Below are 19,601 nucleotides of genomic sequence, written 5' to 3'. Positions count from 1 at the left end.
AACTCTACTAAGAGACTGCTGGAACTCATCGAAGAGTTTGGCAAAGTAGCAGGATATAAAATCAATGCACAAAAATCAACAGCCTTTGTATACACAGGCAATGCCACGGCTGAGGAAGAACTTCTAAAATCAATCCCATTCACAATAGCTACAAAAACAATCAAATACCTTGGAATAAACTTAACCAAAGACGTTAAAGATCTCTACGATGAAAACTACAAAACCTTACAGAAAGAAATAGAAGAGGATACCAAAAAATGGAGAAATCTTCCATGCTCATGGATTGGAAGAATCAATATCATCAAAATGTCTATTCTCCCAAAAGCAATTTATACATTCAATGCAATACCCATCAAGATCCCGAAGACCTTCTTCTCAGATCTGGAAAAAATGATGCTGAAATTCATATGGAGACACAGAAGACCTCGAATAGCCAAAGCAATCCTGTACAACAAAAACAAAGCCGGAGGCATCACAATACCTGATTTTAGGACATACTACAGGGCAGTTGTTATCAAAACAGCATGGTACTGGTACAGAAACAGATGGATAGACCAATGGAACAGAATAGAAACACCAGAAATCAATCCAAACATCTACAGCCAACTTACATTTGACCAAAGATCCAAATCTAATCCCTGGAATAAGGACAGTCTATTCAATAAATGGTGCTGGGGAAATTGGATTTCCACGTTCAGAAGCTTGAAGCAAGACCCATACCTATCACCTTACACAAAAATTAACTCAACATGGATTAAAGACTTAAATCTACGACCCAAAACCATCAAATTATTAGAGAGCATTGGAGAAACCCTGCAAGATATAGGCACAGGCAAAGACTTCCTGGAAAATACTCCAACAGCACAGGCAGTCAAAACCAAAATTAACATTTGGGAATGCATCAAATTGAGAAGTTTCTGTACTTCAAAAGAAACAGTCAGGAAAGTGAAGAGGCAACCAACAGAATGGGAAAAAATATTCGCAAACTATACTACAGATAAAGGATTGATAACCAGAATCTACAAAGAAATCAAGAAAATCCACAACAACAAAACAAACAACCCACTTAAGAGATGGGCCAAGGACCTCAACAGACATTTTTCGAAAGAGGAAATCCAAATGGCCAACAGACACATGAAAAGATGTTCAAAATCACTAGCAATCAGAGAAATGCAAATCAAAACCACAATGAGGTTCCATCTCACCCCGGTGAGAATGGCTCACATTCAGAAATCGACCAACAACAGATGCTGGAGAGGATGTGGGGAAAAAGGGACACTAACCCACTGTTGGTGGGAATGCAAACTGGTTAAGCCACTATGGAAGTCTGTCCGGAGATTCCTCAGAAACCTGAACATAACCCTACCATACAACCCAGCCATTCCACTCCTTGGAATTTACCCAAAGGAAATTAATTTGGCAAATAAAAAAGCCATCTGCACATTAATGTTTATTGCAGCTCAATTCACAATAGCTAAGACCTGGAACCAACCCAAATGCCCATCAACAGTAGACTGGATAAAGAAATTATGGGACATGTACTCCATAGAATACTATACAGCAGTAAGAAACAACGAAACCCAGTCATTTGCAACAAGATGGAGCAATCTGGAAAACATCATGCTGAGTGAATTAAGCCAGTCCCAAAGAGAAAAATATCATTTGTTTTCCCTGATCGGTGACAACTGAGCGCCAAAGGGGAAACCTGTTAAGTGAAATGGACACTATAAGCAACAATGAACTGATCAGCTCCTGTCCTGACTTTAGATGTACAATGTAATACTTTATCCTTTTTAGTATTTGTTGTTGTTGTTGTTGTTCTAGTACTATTGGTTGAACTCAGTAATTAACACACAATTATTCTTAGGTGTTTAAATTTTAACTGAAAAGTGATCCCTGTTAAATCTAAGAGTGGAAAAAGAGAGGGAGGAGACGAACAATTTGGAACATGCTCAATCGGACTGGCCGCAAATGATGGAGTTAGAAATGTGCCAGGGGATTCCAACACAATCCCATCAAGATGGCATGTACCAATGCCATCGCACTAGTCCAAGTGATCAATTTCAGCTCACAATTGATAGTTCTGATAGGTCTAAGAGTCAAAGAGATCACACAAACAAGACAAGTATCTGCTAATACTAACTGATAGAATCAAAAAGGGAGAGAAAGATCCAACATGGGAAGTGGGATACACAGCAGACTCATAGGATGGCAGATGTCCTAAACAACACTCCAGCCTCAGAATCAGCCCTCAAGGCATTCAGATCTGGCTGAAGAGCCCATGAGAGTATAGCAGGCATGGAAAGCCAAGATATCATGGAAAAAAAAAAAAAAAGACCTAAATGAATGATCTCTGTGAGTGAGATCCCAGTGGAAAGAACGGGGCCATCAAAGAAGGAGGTACCCTTCTCCGAAGGGAGGAGAGAACTTCCACTTTGACTATGACCCTATCGGAATAAGATCGAAGTCAGCGAACTCTAAAGGCTTCCATAGCCCTGGCAACTCATGACTAGAGCCTAGGGAGATTACTGACGCCATGAACAGGAGTGTCAAATTGTTAAATCAGCAACAGGAGTCACTGTGTACTTACACCCCATGCGGGATCTGTCCCTAATGTGTCGTCTAAAGCGAAGTGATGCTATAACTAGTACTGAAACAGTATTTTTATACTTTGCGTTTCTGTGTGGGCACAAACTGATGAGGTCTTTACTAATTATATACTGAATTGATCTTCTGTATATAAAGAGAATTGGAAATGAAAAAAAAAAAAACCTGGTGTTAAAATGGAAATGGCATAGAAAATTAATTAATTTAAAAAAAAATTATGTAGGATCTCTGTCTTTAATGTGCTGTACATTGCTATTTAATGCTATAATTAGTAATCCAATGGTAGTTTTTTCACTTTGTGTTGCTATATGGGCAAAATGTTGAAATCTTTACCTAATATATACTAAACTGATCTTCTGTATACAAAGAGAATTGAAAATGAATCTTTACATGAATGGAAGGGGAAAGGGAGCGGGAAGGGGGAGGATTGCGGGCGGGAGGGAAGTTATGGGAGGGGGGAAGCCATTGTAACCCATGGGCTATACTTTGGAAATTTATATTCATTAAATAAAAGTTAAAAAAAAAAAAAAGAAGGAGGAAGAAAGAAAGAGAGGGAGGGGGGAAGAGGGAGGAAGAAAGAAAAGGGGAACAAAAATGGATATAGCTTTGGCTATGCATGTATATGTACAAACACACACATACAGACTCACAGAAATCACAACTATTTAATGTAAAGTTAAGTTAGATTTCAATAAATACAGCATTTAAGCATTGAAACCTTCATATCCTACCACTATAAAATTAACAGTAAAAGGATAAACTATAAGATGACTTCTATTTATTGAAATTTTAAATATATCAATTCTTCCTCTGAAAGATAACTAGCCACACACTGAGCTGTCATATCATATGTTTACTCAGTGTATTTGGTTACTTTGTAATTTAAAGTAGTATTATTCAGACAGTAGCAGATACTTTTGTATTTGAAGATTCTATTCACTTGGATTCCAAGCAGGATCTACAAGAGAAATGATTAAGATACCTAATATAACTGAATATATTTTTCTTTCATTAATTCTCTGAGGTTCAAAATTCCACCTAATTAACAAGCTCCCTAAAGGATAGATAATATGGCTTATAAATCTGGCTTGAATGCAGGTGTCTATTCTTTCTCACTCTGTATCTGCTCAAATATAATTAAAAAATGCATATTGTGATTCAACAATGAAAGAATTGAATAGCTGCACTGAAATGAGATTTAGTTTACTCATAAGCATGTATCTATCATTCATGAATGGAACTTAAGTGAAAAAACATGTAAAATACCTTATAAATCTTCTACACAATAAAACAGTGGCAAATAATGTATAGCGTTCTCCAGAAAGCTTATAGAAATGTGTATTATACATCAGAATAAACATATATTTTAATTTCATTTCCCATGAACTTCTCAAAGTCCAAAGAAAATAGTGAATTCTACATTTTCTTTTCTTTCTTTTTTTTTTTTTTTTTTTTTTTTTTTTTGATAGGCAGAGTGGACAGCGAGAGAGAGAGACAGAGAGAAAGGTCTTCCTTTTTCCGTTGGTTCACCCCCCAAATGGCCGGTATGGTCGGCATGCTGTGCTGATCCGAAGCCAGGAGCCAGATGCTTCCTCCTGGTCTCCCATGTGGGTGCAGGGCCCAAGCACTTGGGCCATCCTCCACTGCCTTCCTGGGCCACAGCAGAGAGCTGGACTGGAAGAGAAGCAACCAGAACAGAATCTGGCACCCCAATCAGGACTACAACCCGGGTTGCCAGCACAACAGGCAGACGATTAGCCTAGCGAGCCATGACGCCGGCCAAATTCTGCATTTTCTAAGGTAATACTTAAGAATTCACAGAGACACTACTTGTGATTTACCCTATAATTTGTTTTTGCTTTACATATACGGATATATAAATTTTTACCTACATACATTTTGTATACAGACAAAAGTACCCAAATAAGTTTAGATTTATTTTGTTTAACTTTTAATAGCTTCCTATAATTTATACAAAATAAGTAGCTTAATAGGTCTAAAAAAGTCTGTATCACTTTTCCTAGGAGTTGGGCAGAACAGTGATTTAACAAACTTAACAACATTGTCAGATTTAAGGAACACCTTTAAAGTTTTCCACTATATTCCACAAAATAAGGTAATTGAGGTTAGATAATATATATCTGATATTAGAAAAAACATTAGTATCCATATTTGAGAAATATGTGTCTTGTATTCCTTAGGTATCATTACTTCTATTCTGCTTGATAATTGCAGTAACCAAAAAGAGAATGAGGAAAATATAAAAGAATGAATCATAAAGTTCACAGGATGAGAAATTAATATGTATTGGCTAATTTTGTTTAGTTATTTTAAATATTTTAACATAATGGAAATAAGGAAACCTACAGTTTGATAGGCAACCTTAGAAACTTGTGGAATTTCCTAAAGAAACATATGCAAATAGTTGGTTCTTGATTTTAAATCATAAAATAATGATTACTTTTATGCATTCTTTTGTTCTTGAGTATACATATACACAGAAAAATGCTGCAAAAGAAACAATTGTAAAAGGATTGACATAGCACATGGATTCACTTTGCAGGAACATTTTATTGAAATTATAGCTATTATATTGCCATCTTGGTCACAAATTTCAAGAAAAAAAAGTCCTGTCCTCTCTAATTTCCACTGTATTTCTTTAATATAATTCTATTTTAGTATATATAGGAGATGACTGACACAGTAAGTGAATCAAGGGGCATTGTGAAACAGTGGGTTAAACTACCACTTGAGACACCAGCATCCCACAGGCTTGAGCTCCAGCTACTCTGCTTCTGAACAAGTTTCCTGCAAATGAGCCTGGAAGGTAACAGATTATGATCCAAGTACTTGGGCTTCTGCCGTGTGTGTGGGAGACCTGGATGGAGTTCCTGATTCCTCACTTCAGCTTGGCACAGTTCTTGCTGTGGCAGACATTTGGAGAATGAACCAGTAGATGGAAAATTCTCTCACAGACACACACACACACTTTCTATTTACCTTTCAAATAAGTAAATAAATAAAAATTTGTGTCTGTGTAGGTGCAGTGTGTTAAAATCTTTACTTAGTATATACTAAGTTGATTTTCCGTAAATAAAGATAAATGACCATGAATCTTGATGAAGCATGGGATGGGAAAGGGAGTAGGAGATGGGATGGTTGCAGGTAGGAGGGAGGTTATGAGGGGGAAAGCCGCTATAATTCAAAAGTTGTACTTTAGAAATTTATATTTATTAAAGTTGGAAAAAAAGAAATAGAAGAAATGAAATGGAAGACTGTTTTAGTTAAGATCAATGGTGTATGCCATAAAAAGTTGGAGATAAAAAAAGAGCAAATTAAATTAGTCATTTAATATACAAAGTAAATTATGATCAAAAATTTGTGAAATAATGTATTATCTTTAAGTATATATGACAATAAATTTTAGCTTCAATTTTTTGTGTTTGGTAAAACATTGAAGCAATAAAAATGTGTATGGTAAATAACTTATTGTGAATTACTAAAATGTAAACCAAGGTAAGAAAAATAGATTATATCATTGTAAAAAGCAAAACAAAAGGAGTTAATATATAAAATTCAAAAAGTAAATCTGCTAGATTTTGGAGACGTATTAACACAGAATTAAATTAAGGCTATCTAAAGAGTCTTTTATTTTCTAAGGTGAAGGGAATATTGTATTGATGAGAACAGGAGGTGTAGTTTAAATAACTGCATGCTACCTACAAAATATTTCACTAGGTAATACAGGATTGAGGTTGAAACAAATGATATTTTCTACTTTCAAGTTCTTTTTATTTCCTTAAAAATAGAAACAGATCAGGCAAAGCTGCACAAATGAACAAATGTAACTGGATGAAACAGAAGCATTTTAGGAAGTGGGTCATATACAGAGGCAGATAAATGAGAGTATGCTTTATATTTATAAGAGCTTCTAGAGTAAAACTGCTCTCTTTGGAAAGTTAGCTTAAAGTTTATATGCAACACTGAGACAACATTTGCAAAAAAGAAGACATTTTGCTTTGGCCAACACAGGGATAAGAATGAGCATTTGTTGAACACATGTATTGTGCCAAGCAGTTTACAGAAATTACTTAATTTAATCTTTATAATCCTTTCAGTCTTTCTATAGTTGAAGAAAATACTAACTGGATAGCTTGAAGACTACATTGCTCCTGGTAATGCCAGAGTTTGAACACCAGTAAAAATAAGGGGAAAAAGGGTATATTATCACATAATATTTACATGGCAAGAAACTATACTACTTCTGTGAAGTACAAGAAAACAAAATGAAGCCGGTGCCACTGCTCAATAGGCTAATCCTCCGCCTGTGGCGCCAGCACACTGGGTTCTAGTCCCGGTCAGGGCACAGGATTCTGTCCCTGTTGCCTCTCTTCCAGGCCAGCTCTCGGCTGTGGCCCAGGAGTGCAGTGGATGATGGCCCAAGTACTTGGGCCCTGCACCCGCATGGGAGACCAGGAGAAGCACCTGGCTCCTGGCTTCGGATCAGCGTGGTGCCATGCCAGCCGTGGCAGCCATTAGGGGGTGAACCAACGGAAAAAGGAAGACCTTTCTCTCTGTCTCTTTCTCTCACTGTCCACTCTGCCTGTCAAAAAAATTATTATGTAGATATGTATTAATATCTAACAAAGAAATTAATCTTTAAACCATTAAGGTTTTTTTTGTGTCTTTATTGCTGAAGAAAGACAAACTATGATTCCAAGAAGTAAATTATGGCCATTATAAAGATCTTGGTGGTATTTTAAATCTATATTTGGGTTTGATTATAGAGAGACAAGCAACAGAAGCTACTGAGCTACCCTAGGACAGTGATACTCATAGTCTAGCATACATCATAATTGCCTAATGCCTAAGAATTCACAACTCTAGTTTCCAGGTAAGCTGATGCTACTGGCCTAGGGGCTTCACTTTGAAAACTACTACTTAGGTAACAAGGCACCTGAGCACACACAGATACATCATCATAGTGATAGACATCTGGGCTTTTTGCCGTTTGTGACCCCTCAAAGGAGTAAAATTGAGATGCTATTATAATATTATTGATTATAACAAACTTTTAATTAAAATTAAATTCAAAGTTGGGAGTTTAATTTAATAGATGGGATTTAAATTAATATATAAGCACTAAATTAATATATAATACTGAAAAATATTAAGAATAAAATAAATGTCTCCAGCTAGCAGAAGAAAATGTACTATTTTGAAACTACATATTGCTGCTCAGAGTTTGTATCTCCCCTGTGATGGATGGATACAGCTGGCATCCATAGTTTTAAGAATAAGTCATGTTTTGATTTTTTAATATACATTTTTGTTTTACTTGAATACATTCTGTAATTATATATAAAACACACTTGTACATTTAATATATGTGCATTATGGACTAAAATCCATTCAGTGTTTATAAATAAATATAACAACATTTATGTGGCATAAGAGAAACTGGGCAGATGAGAGAAAGCCTGTCTTGGTTTGTTTTCTCTAAATTACAGTTTGTATTTTCTCAAATAAAGAAAGGATTTGATTAATTATAGATTTCTCATCAAATTAAAAGACTATCTCCAGGAAAGTTAGACACTTTATTTTACCAGTTGAGCATGATATAAATATTTACTCAAATTTGACTCTTTAAATAATTTTTAAATAGCAAATATAAAAGCATTTGCTGAGGCACATAAAATCCAGTAATAACATCTAGTATAATGAAATGCTGGCAAGGACAATCACTTATTTAATTTTAAGAGTATGTAATGGCTATTCAACATGCACATATTCCTAGAGAAATGAATGAATCCAAAGTATGCATAAAGTTGTACTTTTATATTGACTTTAAAAATAGGAAAATCTTTGCAAGTATAAAATAAATATAAATCAAAAGGAATGTTTTATTGTTTTGAACTACAATAACTCTGTTTAGATAATTCTATAAACATTTATTTTGTATTACAGTGTACTGTCAGAAAACAAAATAGAATGATAGTCAAAGAAGTAAATAGTGCTTTCTGATATGACTTTCTATATAAATGGCTTAATGCTTAGAAAGATGTTAGGGTCAGGAATTTCTAGCTGGAAAATGTAATTCTGAATGCCAAGTTCATGGTATTCAAGCTCTTCTGCTTTAAATGTCAGGGCTGTTTGCCTGTATCAAGCACTGGACTGGTAAAGGCAGTCAAGGAAATAGAAAACAGCAATGAAATCAAATATGACATACGGGAGAGCACAGCAGAGGACTGTGAAAATTCACATCCTTCATTGGAAAAGAAACAGTACCTGAATTAAATTTCTAAAAATAGATTAGGTTGCTTTAAAATTTACATTTGTCAAGTCATAAAACTAAAAACAATCCTAATAGTGAAGTCAATTTTTCTACAGAATGTTTTTAAACAAATAAAAGTTGAAATACTTTTTCTCTCATTATTTAATTAGAAGTTACAAATAGTATTCTTCCAGGAAGGAAATGTACAAAAAGCTTTTCACTTAGATTTAATAATTTTTTTAACTTGCTTTTTTCTTTATTCTTTAAGCACAGGAAGCATTATACTCTTCTTATCAAACTTTCTTGAAGAGAGTGTTAGTTTTAGCATCCTGTTGATTAGAACATATTTTTCATTTGTTCTAAAAGAACAGAGAATGTGTTTCCATGCCATGCCATCACTTCAAGTAAGACCCAAACCTAAAGATACAAAACTGCAGCATCTTTATTAAATATTTTTACAGATAAATTATATTTTAGGTATTGGGCTACACAGTTGATTTTGATATTTTAATATATTAATATATTTAACAAGTTAAGCAAAAATTTACCAGTTGTTGTATTAGAAGGTAAATAAGTTAAGGTCCAACTGGAATCAAAAATATACTCAGGAGAGACACATTACTTATTACATTTTCCTTTCTCACCCATTTGGTAGTTTCTTTCTCACCCATTTGGTAGTTTCTGGCAACAGATTTACATATGCTTTCATGAGGCTATTAAATAAGTCATAGTTGCATGGCATATTTGCTGTATGTGGATTTTAATATTATGTATCTCTGATGTAGGCAGACAGACAAAGCCCACATCCCACGTCTGAAGGTCTGGGATCCAGTCCTAGTCCCATTTTTGATCCAGCTTCCTGATAATATGTCTGGGAGGGAGCAGACTGTGATTCCAGCCTTATATGTAGGAGAACTGGATGGGGTTCATAACTGTTGGTTTTGACCTGGCTCAACCCCAGCTGTTACAGATATTTGGGGAGTGAACCAGAAGTTGGAAGATTTCTCTTTCTGTGTCTCTCTTTTTCTGTCTATCATTCTGCCAAAAAAATAAATAATTAAATCTTGTCATTAAAATAAAATTATATAACACATAATATGCATTATTTATATGTTTATATATATAAAATTAAGTTGGTAATATGCAAAGCAGCTTTTTTACTGACCATTGGAAATATTCTTTTAATTCAGCTGGAGATTACAGTGATGAGACTACTATTATTTCTCTTCCATGGATTAGATAAAAATACGTATTTTACATTTGTAAGCCTATATTTCAGTGTATCTGGTCTTAGATTGCTTTTGCAGGATTATTGGATAGAATGGCTACCGTGGAGCATCTCTGAGTTGCTATCTTTGAGATAAGTTATTTTTTAGATCCTATTGATTCAAAATATGATATAGTGGACTTTAAAAAGAGTGAAAATATTATGTTATTTTATAACACAGTTTTATTTTTTATTTGGCTGATTACCACAAAGAAAACCAGTAAAATGTTTAGCCCAACCCTGGATAAAAACAATGAAGATTAAAGATTAAGAAATTTTGATATCTGTTTTAGCTTTAAACAAGAATGATTGCTGCTGTGTTATGACCAAAGAACTTTGTGGATTGAACAAGAATCACATTTATGAAACCATGATTATTTGGATAAAATAAAATATTTGATTTTCTTCTTTCTGAGTTAAAATGGTGAAGCAATCTATTAAATATAAATATAAATATAAATACGTTATTGATTATTAATATTTTCAGCCAAAACCTATCAGTCAGTTAAATAAAGCTGAAACAGTATTTGATGCTATAATATGATTTTACTGGCCTAGGAACTGCAAAAAATTTTTTCATTCGATTTAAAGCAATTTCTAATTTTTAAAAAAGATTTATTTATTTATTTGAAAATTAGAGTTATAGAGAAAGAGAGAGAATGAGATCTTCCATCTGCTGGTTCACTCCCCAGATGGCCACAGGGCTGGGAGTTTCATCTAGGTCTCCTGCATGGTTTGTAGGCCCAAACACTTGCTCCATCTTGTGCTGCTTTTCTCAGGCCATTAGCAGGCAGCTGTATCAGAAATGGAGCAGCTAGGACACAAACCAGTGCCCATAAGGGATGCCGGCATTGTAGGTGGCAACTTTACTCACTATGACACAACACTGGCACCTAAAATAATATCTAATTTTATCCTTCCTATATAAATTCCACAAAATTTATAGCAATTTCTATCAACAAAATACATTTTAATAATTTATTTCATATTGCACTATATAACTGGTAAAAATGACTTTATACCAAGCTTTTTTCACTTGTATTGAAGACAAATTATCTGAACTATATTTGAAGAAAGCTCATGATTGCTGAATTGGACTAAAGGCATTCTAAGGAAAATTGTTGTAATTTGTCATAGTTTTTATTTATTTACTTACTTACTTACTTTGAACCACACACACACACACAAGTTGTTATAATTTGTCATTGCCTTTATTTACTTATTTACTTTGAACCAGACACACACACACGCAGAGAGAGAGAGAGAGAGAGGGAGAGAGAGCGAGAGAAACACAGAGACAAACAGAGAATTTCTATTTGCTGATTCATTCTCCAAATGCCCACAAAATCCAGGAATGGGCAGGGACAGGCCTGGAGCCAGGAGTTGGAATGAGAATCCAGGCCTCCTTGAGCCATCACCTTTGGATCTACATTGGCAGGAGGCTGGAATTTGCAGCAAGAGGTAGGATTCAAATCCAGGAACTCTGATGTGGGATGCAGGCATCTTTGCTAGGGTCTTAGCTGCTGAGCCAAACCCCTGCTATTGCTATAATGGTTTGATAAATCAAAAGATCATAAATACTGTAAATAAGTCAATGTCAAAAAATGTCTTTGGGGCAGCTGTTTGGCTTACCCATTAAGACACATGTTGGTATGTCTATGTCCCTTACTGGAGTTCCTGACTTCAAGAACCAGCTCCACTCTTGATTCTAGCTTCCTGCTAATATACGTCTTGGGAGTCAGCAGGTGATAGTTTAGGTAGTTGACTCTCTGCCATCCTTTTGTGAGATGTGGATTGAAATCCTAATTCTAAGCTTTGGCTTGGCCCAGCCCCAGTCACTGGGAGAACTTGGGGAGTGAACTGGCAGATGGGATAGCTCTCTCTCTCTTACTTTCTTTCTCTGTGTCTCTCTCTCTTTATTCCCTTTTCAACTTATTCAATAAAAACTAAATAATATATCTACATAGAAGATGAATGTACATACATAAAATGTATAATGAGAACATGTACTGAATTTATTAAAATGCATGTTTTATTGGTTACAGTTTAAGACATAAATATCTGTGGTCTTAATTGTCACTAATTATTTTTTTTTTTTGACAGGCAGAGTGGACAGTGAGAGACAGAGACAGAGAGAAAGGTCTTCCTTTTGCCGTTGGTTCACCCTCCAATGGCCGCCGCAGTAGCGCGCTGCGGCCAGCGCACCGCGCTGATCCGATGGCAGGAGCCAGGTGTTTATCCTGGTCTCCCATGGGGCGCAGGGCCCAAGCACTTGGGCCATCCTCCACTGCACTCCCTGGCCACAGCAGAGAGCTGGCCTGGAAGAGGGGCAACCGGGACAGGATCGGTGCCCCGACCGGGACTAGAACCCGGTGTGCCGGCGCCGCTAGGCGGAGGATTAGCCTATTGAGCAGCGGCGCCGGCCAATTGTCACTAATTATGACACTGTGTGTTTTTTGTTTTTAACTTTAGTGTTACCAAAGAAATTAATACAGAAAAAGAATTGGAAGTTTTATTCATTTTTTAAGTAATACAACATAATGTTACTTGAAATCTTTTTTTTTAATATTTTATTTTATTTATCTGTATTTATTTGAAAGGTAAAGAGAGAGAGAGAGGGAGAGAGAGGGAGAGAGAGAGAGAGCTTCCATACATTGGTTCATTTCCCAAATGTCTGTAACAGGTGGAGCTGGGAAAGTTGAAACCAGAAGCAAGGAACTCCATTAGACCTCCCATGTGAGTGGCAGCAACCTAAATACTTGAGCAATCATCCACTGCATCCCAGAGTACGTGTTAACAAAAATTGTATTGGAAGCAGAGAGTGGGACCCAAACCAGGCACTCTTTGTGGGATGCAGGAGTCTCAAGCGGCAGCTTAACTCACTGTGCCACATCAGCCCCTGAACTCTTTTTAACTTAATAAAAATAAATATTGAGGGAGTAAATGTTGTGGCACAGCACGGTAAGCCACCACTGGAGATGGCAGATATTAGATTGTCTATTCAAGTCCCTGGTACTCCATTTCCAACCTAGCTCCCTGCTAAAGAAAAGATAAACTGTTTTTCTTTTTTAACATTCCTTGAAGACTTAAAAAATTTAAAGTGATATTTATATATCATAGTTTTCTATTGTTTATATCTTCTTTCCCTTTTTACTTCTAGTTGAAAGAAAATTCTGCTCAATGAAATGTGTGTACAGTTGTGGTTTTCTAATCTACAATTAATAATTTAACTTAGGCAGCAATTATACCCTATGATGGCCCAAGTATCTTCTTGTGTGCTGTTACAAAAATGGAATAAAGATGGTCCAAGTATTTTTGACCCTTTGTTGTTTCCATCTTTACAAAACATTGGTGGGTCCCCAAAGCCCAATGCTTTCAAACTCAAAATTTTACACATCCAATTTTCTCTAAATATTGAACAAGATTTTTTTTTAACAAATTGGATTCTACTTGCTTTGTACATACAGAAAACTGCATCCAATATCTGTTAATCATAGATAAGAAATTCCCTGGGGTTATAAAAGACACCAAACTCTTTACCAATACCTTGGGATTAATTGACTCATTTAGTTTGCATGGTAAGTAAGCTCTCCCTACAGTCTCTGTGAGCAGAACCTGTGAGGTCTGTTGCCCATCCTGATTCTAGGCTATGGCCCACATTGCTGCCACTGTATGATTTTGTGATGTAAATGTCTTCCTCCCATTCCTTCATATAATTCTGTCAAAGTACCAGATAAAGATTCTTCTGTGCCAGTGCCCTGTCATGGCCAATTTTTTTCTTAATCATCTCCAAATCCTTGGAATTCAATAAAGGTGTTTGAATATCAATATAAAGTTAAAGGTTATTTCACACATTTGAGAGTTTAAATTAATGCATGATTAAATTAATTGACGAGTATATTATGTGTTATTTGTGTGCTGAAAATTTGCCCAGAGTATATAATTAAAATATAAAATTTAAAAATATTTCAAATAAAGACACTATTTGTTATATCTGTCTCTTATTTTGCAATCTCATGGTTATGGAAAAGGTGATATACTGGGTAGAAAATAAATAAATTGTGTAACTGATTCAAGTGAATATAGTTAGTGCCATGATAATATAGCCCTATTTTATTTTTGCAACAAAGTACTTAACTTCTTTTGGGTGTTGAATTATCTTTGATGTGGCTGAAATCCAATCACAATGGCAATGAAATAAATGAATTAGGAAAGGCATAGAATTAAACATTTAAACAACTAGGAAACAATTGTAAATAATGACTTTGATTTAACATACATGCAATTATATAAAACCTAACTTCTGGGATTAACAAAAGGTAGAAGAATTATTATCACAGATATTTTCTTCTCTGAGTTCCTTCATTAGTAAAGTAATTTCTTTTCTAGTGTTATAGCCAGTGACAGTGTTGTAGCCAGCTGGTTAAACTGCTGCCTGCAATAGCAGCATCACATATGGGTGCCTGTTTAAATCCCAGCTACTCCTCTTCTGATCCAGTTCCCTGCTAGTACACTTGGGAAAGCAACAGAAGATGACACCTGCCAACCATGTGAGAAACCAACATCAACTTCCGAGAGCCTGACGTTGGCCTGGCACACCCTTTTTCTCTATAGCTGTTTGGGGAGTGAACCAACAGACAGAAGGTCTCTCTGTGTCTCTTTTCTTTTTTTTTTGTCCTCTTTCCATCTGCCTTTCCAGTAAAATAAATTGTTAAATAAAGGTTCCTCATTTTGACAATACACGTTGATTTCAAAAAATATCCCTATCAACATAAATATACGCTTTTTTAATCCAAACAAAAAGTATTTCACGTTATTTATTTTTTTTACTCAAAAGGAATCAAGTGAACATTTTCTTGGCACTGTAATGTGAATGACAAAGGGATGCTGTTCACCACAGCTCCCAAAAAATTAACAAGATTCTTGTGGCCAGAAAATGAAGCAATTCAAATTGATGTAAAAGGGCTGGTGCAGTGGCGCAGCAGGTTAAAGCCCTGGCCTGAAGTGCCAGCATCCCATATGGGAGCTGGTTCTAGTCCCGGCGGCTCCTCTTCCGATCCAGCTCTCTGATATGGCTTGAGAAAGCAGTAGAAGATGGCCCAAGTCCTTGGGTCCCTGCACCCACATGGGAGACCTGGAAGAAGCTCCTGGCTCCTGGCTTTGGATCAGTGCAGCTCTGGCCATTGTGGCCATCTGGGGAGTGAACCAACGGATGGAAGACCTCTTTCTCTGTCTCTACCTCTCTCTGTAACTCTGTCTCTCAAATAAATAAAATAATTTTTTTTAAAAAAATTGATGTAAGAATTACAAGGACCATGGTCTGAATAATTTTCATGTACAACAAAACGTGGCCTAGCATTTTTAACAAATGTATAAAGTATGTTAAAATTCTAAGATTTATCCTTAAAACATTTGGAGGAGTGAGGTTGAAAATAAACAGGGGATCATCAAGAAGTTCTTGGAAAGTATATATTATGAACAAACTATGTATGAATTTCAAAACTCTCTTTGCCAAAATATACTTATCTTTTATTTTCCATGGACTTTTTGGGTGCCCTTTACTGCTCATTATTTTTTTTTAAATGCAACATACAAACTTTATTTAACAAAACAGGGAAGTCAAACAGGATCTTACATCCGGGAGACCGGCCAGGGGACATCTTACTAACTGCAGCTGCATTATTGCGCTTTGTCACTGTGAAGAATACAGCTCCCGCACAGGTATGGATGCAGATTTGCGCACTCCTCAAGTATTCACTGGATACTACCTTATACACACATATACAGTAACTTGGAAAGAGCCGACGATCTCCAGGCACACTTCATTTCTGTTGATCTTTTGGAAAAGGTCATCTAAAGAGAAGAATATGCGGCTCTGGCTCATGAATCATGTAGTGAACCCATCCTAGACTGCTGCACACCAAGTGGCCTCCATTCCTCCTCAGACACCAGGTGGGTTTTGGGTACTTGTTTGGAGAGTTCTCTGGGTAACATGACTTGCCAGTCTTCGTAGTGCTCGTCGAAGTACTTGTCCGAGTAATAAATCTGCTTGTGAGCCATCCTGCTGGCGCGCAGCGGTCGGGCAGAGAAAAACAAGAGCGTGAAGAGCGGGCGCAGCCACCGCACGTCCGGCTCTGAACAAGGCAACGACTCAACTGAGACTTGATGCTCATTATTGAGGCTTGTTGTCACACTTTACATCAAGTTATAAATATATTCTTTCCAACCACACCTAGGCTTAAATATTTTTTTTCTCAATAAGAATATGAAAAAGTACATAAAATTAAAAAAAATTAACTTTTTAGTTCAGCGAGGTCTACCTGGCTTCTTCCTCCTTCCCTTCTTTGTGTCCTTTTTACCCTCCCCTCTCTCTCTTTCTTCTTTCTTTAATTGATTCATCCATCTGTTCATGAAATCAGTCATTCTTTTCTGGAAATATTACCGATTCCTACCACAAATGAAATATTTGACCTTGGAATTTTGTGTAAAATACTCCATTTTTCTGTCGTGTGGTTGGTCCAGGCAGATTATTTCCAAACAGTACATATCCATTTTGCTGGCCTAGCAATTCAGGAGGGCTACTTGGAAGAGGAGATTTAGCATCTGAGGCTTTTTATTGCTCCTGTTGTATACTGAAGGAGTGTGCTTACTGATACGACTGTAGTCCTGGAGTACTTACTCTGAGTATACACTCCGAGTATTACTCTGCCAGGTCACAGAGTTTCAATTTAAAGCCAGCAACACTGCTGCTACTCCAAACTATGACTGTTTCTTTAAAGCCTTGGAACCTGGCATTGCATTGACCTTAATGATTGAAAGTCTTTTTGCAGTACAGGAATTAGAAAGTTTCCAGAATAGGAAGGTGTCAGCCATATTGAGTTTCCAAAAATTCTTCAGGTGCTTTCATCAGCAATCACAGACTCACCCCTCACTTTAATTTCATGTAAGGAATAACAATGATTTAAACCAAACAGAGCTGGCAGTAAGTTCAGCATCCTAGTTGGGCTCAGCTTTTTCTTTCAATATCACAAACCTTTCCGTGTGGCTGTGGTTGAAATGCTGAAATGGTGCTGAGGCAGGTATGCTCTGTCTTCTATTAGGTCATTAGATACTTCTTCATAACTAACACGGGCCCTACTCCAATTTTTGTTAGCCCTACTGTGTTCTGTGAAGCATATCTTTTAGCAACTCCTGCCATTTTTTCTTGTTTAATATCACAGCTATGTTATAATAGGGCATGCCTGATTTGTAAGCAAGAACCATCGCTGATTTTTCACCTTTGTATCCCTTAGTCACTTTAATTTCATTTCCATATCAATCATTCACATCATTCACTATGACCTTTTATTCATCAACATTAGCAGTGGAATTTGTGTGCTTGGGGGTATAATGAACAAAACAACACAAGATTAAATCTAGCACAAGAGAAAATGATGCCATCAAAAGTCACGGTAAATATGAGACAGATGAGGCTGCATGACCTTCATCATGGTTTGTGCAGCATTTCTTTATCTGAAACACTGTTAGGAGATACAGGACTGTATTTATAAAAATGTCACACAGTTGGAAAAAATAGAATAATATATAAGGACTTATTCTTTGATCTCCGTTTCTTTAACATTAGTGGTTATTGAATTTACTTGATAGATGAGTGTATAACTGATATATACTGCCTTCACTTTTTATCTTCCCTTTCCTTCAAAGTTTCAATAGTATTATCAATTTTTTTACTGTTTGCCTTTGAATAATGAACTCAAGGCACCTTCATTTTTGTCTTTTCTACATTTCCCTCCAACCCTGACAATAATTAACTCATCTGATTTTTGTTTATTTGTTGATTCAAAAGGATGGAAACCAATAAAGAACACTAACACTGCATTTATGGATATAAAATACAAATAATATATCAAACTGTAATAACTTTACTGTTGATATAAAGTTTATGGTATAATTTCTTCTCTGAGATTTCACAACATAGCACCATTTAGAAATTGGACCCATAACTAAAACTCAAAAGAACTGACTTTCCTTATACTCCATCAACAGCCCAGTAAAAATTGTGTGGCTCTGTTTGAAGGAATGATATACCTATAGATAGAAGTTTGACTGAAATAGCGTGAAAAAAGAACCTGAAGACAGGAAGTAAACAAGTCATGTTGAGCCATAGGTAAGAAAATAAAATAGTGTATTTTCATGACCAAGTAGAGTATTTAACTCCAGAACACATATCAAACCATCATTACATAAATATGTGAGTAAAGTTTTATTTTCATCTTTCGACGTTGAACACATTATAGCATTAAACAACTTTAATGGAATGAAGAATTGGTATTTTTATAGTTTTTAAAGTATGTAATACTTATTTGAAAGGCAGAGTTACAGAGAAGAGACAGAGAGAGAAGGAGAGTTCTTCCACATGCTGGTACACTCTCCAAATGGCCACAATGACTTGGGCTGGTCCACGATTAACCGAGGAGCCTAAAACTCCATGTGGGTCTCCCCAATGCGTGGCAAGGGCTCAAGTACCTGAGCTATCCTCCATTGCTGTCCCAACTGATTAGCAGGGAGTTGGATCAGTAATGGAGTAACAATGACTCAACTGAAGCTCTGATATGGTATGCACACATCACAAGCCAGGCTTAAGCCATTGTGCCACAGTGCTGGCTCCAAGAATTGTTATTTTATAGATGAGCTTTTCTCCCCTGTATTAGTTAAGGTGGTTTATGACTGTATCAACAGAACTCACTTTTTTCTGACTAAGCTCTTTATGCAAGAGCAGTTAATCTTCCAGTGTTCTCTATAAATTGCCTTAACATGGAAAATAGATGCTAGCATATAATTAGTATTTACATATAAATATAAATAAGGAATAAGATATGCCATTTTATTAAGCACATAAATAACATTTCATTGGGCATATTTTAATCATAAAAGACAGTAGTCTATTGTGCTTTACGATCTTTGCTTCAAAAAAAATCCCATGGAAAAACAGCATCACCTCTGATTAGGTAAGTTTCAGTTTCTCAGCAAATTCATTTTTAATGAACAGTTTCAGCCTCTTTTGCCTCTATGCCTTTATATATCCAGGATATCTACAGAATATATATCCCTTACTGTCTTCTTCTCATCCTCTTTATTCATTTTTCTGTAGTTATTGAGCATCTATATGTGTCAAGAATCCTAATAATTAATGAGAATATAATAGTAAATGAAAAGATAAATTGCCAAACTGTTTTTATCCATTGAGGTTGTAGTAACTGAATGCCACAAACTGGGGCCAGCTTTGTGGTATAGTGGGTAAAGCCCCTGCCTGCAACTCCAGCATCACATAAGGGCACTGGTTTGAGTTCCGGCTTCTCCACTTCTGATCCAGCTCCTTGCTAATGGCCTGGAAAAAGCAGCAGAAGATGGCCCAAGTGTTTGGGCCCCTGCCAACCCCATGGAAGATCCAGA

At 36.1% G+C, this 19,601-nt stretch overlaps 1 pseudogene; it reads right to left on the bottom strand.

The window, feature by feature from the left end:
• Positions 1 to 15,970: 15,970 nt before the first annotated feature.
• LOC133762301 (cyclin-dependent kinases regulatory subunit 2-like) lies at positions 15,971 to 16,264 on the bottom strand (annotated as a pseudogene).
• Positions 16,265 to 19,601: the final 3,337 nt, after the last annotated feature.

Source organism: Lepus europaeus, chromosome 6 (genome assembly GCF_033115175.1).
Source record: "Lepus europaeus isolate LE1 chromosome 6, mLepTim1.pri, whole genome shotgun sequence".
Classification (NCBI taxonomy): Eukaryota; Metazoa; Chordata; class Mammalia; order Lagomorpha; family Leporidae; genus Lepus; species Lepus europaeus.
This window is presented reverse-complemented; position numbering and strand designations above follow the sequence as displayed.